Source organism: Micrasema longulum, unplaced genomic scaffold (assembly GCF_059751315.1).
Source record: "Micrasema longulum isolate JH-2025_06_02 unplaced genomic scaffold, ASM5975131v1 h1tg001345l, whole genome shotgun sequence".
Classification (NCBI taxonomy): Eukaryota; Metazoa; Arthropoda; class Insecta; order Trichoptera; family Brachycentridae; genus Micrasema; species Micrasema longulum.
Genome location: NW_028278531.1, coordinates 649,570 through 655,631, shown reverse-complemented (window position 1 = coordinate 655,631; position 6,062 = coordinate 649,570). Strand labels below are relative to the sequence as shown.

At 30.6% G+C, this 6,062-nt stretch overlaps 1 long non-coding RNA gene across 1 annotated transcript in view; it reads left to right on the top strand.

Annotated features, from left to right (window-relative positions):
- The first annotated feature begins 1,143 nt into the window (after positions 1–1,143).
- LOC148275763 (uncharacterized) overlaps positions 1,144–6,062 on the top strand; it is a 45,108-nt gene continuing 40,189 nt past the window's right edge. The window contains exons 1-2 of the long non-coding RNA XR_015823945.1: positions 1,144–1,452; positions 5,486–5,610. This is a non-coding gene — a long non-coding RNA (uncharacterized LOC148275763). The remainder of the gene's footprint in view (positions 1,453–5,485; positions 5,611–6,062) is intronic.

The following is a 6,062-nucleotide window of genomic DNA, read 5'->3' as shown; positions in this document are numbered from 1 at the left end:
AATTTACATTTATTCCTCACATTGATACCATCACTAATAAGGCTCAAAGTGCTATTTACTGCCATGGTTAGAAGTAATTTAGAATTCAATTCAACAATTTGGTCACCCTATTACAATGTTCATATTTTAAAGTTAGAAAGAGTACAACGTAAATTCCTTAGATTCATTAATTACAAACTTAATATACTCACTGAAAATATTGATTACGATAATTTATTATGTACACTAAATATGTCAACTCTTTGTTTGTAAAAGAAGAGTTATAAATGATTTATTAAATTTATATAAAATAGCAAATGGCGTATTGAACGTCCCGGAATTGACTAGTGTTATCAGTTTAAAAGTACCCGTTCGAAATACCCGGCAACTAACGTTATATTTTAAATCTCCTGGGAGTCATAATTATTATTACAATTCACCAATACCTAGACTACACCGGCTAGGTAACGAGTATGGTGAAGTTGATATATTTCGTCTGTCTTTATATAAATATAGGTTAAGTATTCAAAAGGTTATAAATTCATTTGTATAAAATTTCTTAATATTGTTCTTTATTTGCTTTTTTTTTTCTCATGTATCTGTATAAAAATTTATAAACTTATGTGTATGTATGTGCATGTATGTGCATGTGTATGTATATATATGTACATGCATGTATGTATATGTGTGTGTATGTATGCATATGGATGTGTATTTATGTGTGTATGTTTTCATATGTAAATTTATGAAATATTTTTCTATGTACCCTATACCTATGTTGGTACGTATCCTTATTTTTACTTATTATTGTATCTTTTAGTTTTTCTTATGTTATCTTTAATTGTAACTAAATGTACATACTTATGTTTCACTGCTGCGCTTGAATGAAATTTCTTATACATATAAAAGCTCGTAGGGCGTGTAAATTAATAAATAAATAAATAAAGAAGCTTGTTTAGCTTTAAAACCGGTCGGTAGAAAAAAAAATATTGTTAAAAACAAAGTTGTTTTATATTTATTTTACTATAATATAGTTGGATTTTTATTTAGTGTAATTAGGAACTTATTTATTATTTTATTAGTTTTTTTGTATTGCTAACTTGAGTTATTATTAATTTTGTTTTTTTTGTGTTGGTAGCTCCGAATACGTCCTATGTTCAGAGCGCATTTAAAGGTTATAAAAGCCAACACTAATGTCATCATGGCTCTCTTCATTCAGACTAAATTTCCTTGATTTTAATATTGGCTCCGGCGAAGTTTAGCCCGCCATTGTATTATATTAATACCAATTAATGATTCATTAATGTTGTAAAGTTACAAGTCATACAATAGAAATCAAAATTTACAAACGGAAAAACGGCGTTTTACTGTAGAAAATCAAAATACAGTCCACATTTCACCATAATCGTGACGTCCACCAGTATATTGCAGACAGAGTCAAAATATTCATGTACCTGGATCACGCACGTCAAGGTATGATCTAAGGTCTCTGCTGTGCCTCGCTTGTAGCGAGTACAACAGACTACCGGAGTCCTATTGAACGCCAAAAAATTACTTTATTAATTTAAAAAACTACTACTTGAGGTACGTGGAAGGTGAAATTTAGTTTAAAGTTCTTCTTTTTCCTCGGATATTTCTTTCTTACCATATGCAAATGTTTAATATTAATTTTTATTATGAATTGTTTTAATTTATTTGTATTATATACTTGCTTGCTATCTTATTTCAGTTTTGTGTACATATTTTACTTTTAACTATATTATTATTGTTACCATACCTTTATGCATAGAATTAAGAATAGTCCAGAAGGAGAGAAGAATCATATTTGAATACATCGCACTGTGTCCAATAATTCCCCCACTTAGACACACTTTCGCCGCGCGCATACTTAAAACCACCGCGTAATATTGCCAGATCGCGAAGAATATAACCATAACACAAATGTAAGGTAATTTTTTTTTTTTTAATTTTTCTAAATTTTTATTGTGCACTAGGAAACATTGATTGACACAACAGAGTAGATATTTAATAAGAGTAATTGAATTAATGACTTTTGAACTTAAAATATAAAACAAATTTTATTTTACATGAAACGGGTATTTTTTATATCATGTTAAATAATATTTTATGTTTTAAAGATACTGTCGGTCAAATGTCCACCACGGCGTTGTTTAATCCGAGGTTCAATTTTCATTATTTCTTTTATTATATGATCAAAGTAGGGTAATTTTTTTTACTACCCTGGCAACACTAACGAAATTTCCATTTTGTTTCTTCTACAATCTGACAGATGGAAAAATAATTCAATTTTTAAGTAATGCATTTGTGACAAACACATTCATTTGATAATTACACATGAAATGTGATTGCATCCTGTTTCTTTAAGATCCTAGCAGTATTTCTACACTTTAAAAGGACACAACACGGCATGGTTAAATTCGAATCAGGAGTTGCGTACTGAGCGACGTCTACAAAGAAACTAATGGGTCAAAACGTAAACCTACTCATTTATGAGTAGTTTAGTCGCCTTCTGTTTGATGTGCGTATGCGGTTTTATTCTTAATTCTATGCCTTTACGTAAATATTATTCTGTCCCAAAATGAGTTTGTTGTAACTCCTAGGAGTACAAAAAAAAGTGTATAATTTAATAAAAAAAATAAAAAAAATAATAATGAATTACCACAAACTTAGTGCGACTAAACTACTCTTAAACGAGTAGTTATACGTTTTGACCCATTAGTGTCTTTGTTGACGTCGCTTAGTACGCAACTCCTGATTTAAATTCAACTATTCCGTGTTGTGTCGTTTTAAAGTATAGAAATGCTGCTAGGATCAACAAGAAACAAGATGAGATCACATTTCAAGTGTAAGTAGCAAAGGCATGCGTAAGTAGCGAAGGCATGTGTAAGTAGCGAAGGCATGTGTAAGTAGCGAAGGCATGTGTAAGTAGCAAATGCATTATTCAAAAAATTAAGTATTTATCCACCTGTTAGATTGTCAAAGAAAACAAAATTGACATTTTGTTAGTGTTGCCAGAGTAGTAATTATTTTTTTTAGATACTTTTTATCAATAAGAACATTGGTTTGAACTAATTGGTGGAATTTTAGCTTCCCTGCTGATGAAAGAACGAAAACGGAAGGGGTAACGGATTTTCGGACACAGTCCGATGTATGTTTAGATATTGTTTATCAATTTGGTAATGTTCAGCATAGTGACGAAATTCATCGCTATCCTACTGTGAAGGTTTCAGACTCCACAGACCACCCAGAACAATCAGCATCATAAAGCACTTTAGATGTTTAATGAGTTACCAAAAGAGATAAGGGACGCTGGGTCTATAGCATCATTTCGTGGGACGGCGATGGTTTTTGTTAAAAACAAACATCCATATAAGTAGTGTCATTGGAAAGCGTCTGAATTTTTTAACAAGGTTTTTTTTGACACTTTGTATCCCGGCTCCGGAGCCGTGTAAACACGTGATTATATAACCACGCGTTGTGTCCCGGTCCCGCGTTTTCACTTGATTTACCAGCTCTTCAAAAAGTGCATTTTATTGACATCTAGTGACTTTAATTAGTAATTTTTCGCTGCTGGTTAACTACGTGGAAACGCGGGACCGGGACACAACGCGTGGTTATTAAAATCACGTGTTTACACGGCTCCGGGATACGAAGCACAAAAAAAGAGTGAGACACTGTATATGTGGAAACATTTCAATGTGGTTCTCCATAAAGTCCAAAGTTGGCAAAACTATCATACAAAAATGACTTTTTGAATTGTTCAAATAAATTTGAGAAATTAAAATTGATTTAACCTAGTATTTTCATAATTATGACACGTTTAAGAAACCCTTCACAAAGCATGAAATTTCATAATATATACATAAGAAAATTTCAAAAAAGATTTTCTTCCTAGGAAGAATTCGAAAAAAAATAAATAAAAAGAGTGCAGAACTTATATACAAAACAATAATTGCCCCTCATTGGGACTATTGCTCTACTATATTATATTTAGCTAACGAGGGAGACATAAACAAGTTTGAAATACTACAAAATAGAGCAATGAGAATTATACTGAAAAAAAGCAAATATAATAGTGTTGAAAAAATGAGAAAACAATTGAACTGGATAGGAATAAAGAAAAGACTATTGTATAATGTATTTGTATTTATATATAAAGTGTTTAATAATCTCATGCCAAAGTATTTTATAAGTGAAATTATATTAAATAGAAATGTACATAAATATAGGACAAGAAATAGAAATAGGATAAGACTACCACTTAAGAAAAAAACAAAATAGCTTAATGTATAAAGGGTTAAAACTGTATGATGAGATGCCTGAAAGTATGAAGAATGAAAGAAAACTTACGGATTTAAAAAAAAAATGTTATGTTTATTGTAATAATGTAGTTATGTAAGAAATATTTAATAAGTATTTGTTATAATTGTAAATATATTAGTTAATATACAATGTAATATTAACTAACTTAAGTAAATAAATAAAATAAAATAAATAAAAATGGGTCGGGTACAGGGTAAATTCTATGTGTATTCGGCCGGTGCTCAAAGTGTTAAAAAACTATTTTTAAATATGGGTATATTGTTTATGAGTTAAGGCTTAATTAGGGGTTCAAACTTCATTTGTACAACTATCTAAAAATAAATTCATTACAATTAAATAGTTGTAATGAATTTATCACAAATGTGAACACAACGTGTGCAAAAAAGTTCATAATTAAATTCTAATCGAGAGACAAACGACGGTAACTCCAAAAATGATGAAATTGAGTTATTACTACGTCGAAATTAAGCTTTTTGCTGTCTATTACATGGTGAATAGCATTAACTTCTTATTTATTTAGCAATGTTTTGAGTATGTTCAAATGTTTGTATACAGGCTGGATTTTCTCTTATTTGAATCAAAATACCTGCCAAGGGAGGAAGTCCAGCCTGTCTGCAAATATTTGGACATAGTCAAAACATCGTTGATTAAATTAACTGGTATTTTTTTTTTAAATTTCAAGCGTTGCCTAGTAATTGTTCAGCCGGATGAATCTTACCCACATAATAAAGGTTTCAGCTCTTTTACTTCACAAAAATCAACATTGAAAGCCCCCACCCACCTCCCCGGATCCGTTTTAAAAGTCTTGTGTCCTCTTTACAAATCAGCACATTGCAAAAACATTTTTTTTTAAATTCTTTTTTCACCAAAGATTCGCGTTTTTTTATTTATTTATTACATTATTTTTAGAATTTACATTTACTGTTTTTAATGCCTCTATCAGAGCAACCTTAGTAAATACAGACAATTTTTCTGTCACCCTCAATTTAACTTTCCCAACTCTGACGGCGATAGGGTATGTTAGTTCATTAGCTTGTTAGTAAACTGGAAGAAACAAGTCCGACTGAGTGAAGCAGAACCGTTACCACCTCTCTACCAGCCATAATTTAAACCTATGAAGCCCAAAAGAAAGTCTTTGTTAATAAATTCTCTCTGTTTCCAGACCCTATTCAAGACGAAAACCTAGCATCAACATATTCAAAACCTGGCATCATCCTGGGTCAAGACCCATCAACCAATATATCAACAAACCTATCAACCAGTGGCAAACGGTGATTTTATTTACAGGTAAGCTATAAAAATAATATCATTTATCTGTACTTACATAGTAGGTACATAATATAATGTAAGTGATTTATATTATGTAATAAACTGCTATCTTTTATGTGGTTCTGTGTTGTTCAACAACTCTCAGATGAGATAGATATGAAATCAACTCAAACGATGTAACTTCGTGATATATTATATTGTGTAACTATATTATCCATTAATTTAACACATAACTTATATAAAAGTATATAAAAAATAGCATAATGAATTCAGTCAGTATTTGGTATTTTTTCGTATTACGATTAAAATGTCCACTAGCCGATTTGTTCTAAAAATGAATAATGCCAAAAACGGCCGTGTCAAGCGCCACGTGCGTTACGAGTCATCCGTCAAAAGTATAATCTCAAAGAAAAAAAGTCCTAAAGAAAAAAATGTTTGAAATACTGTTTACTTAATGTAAAATCTTCAAA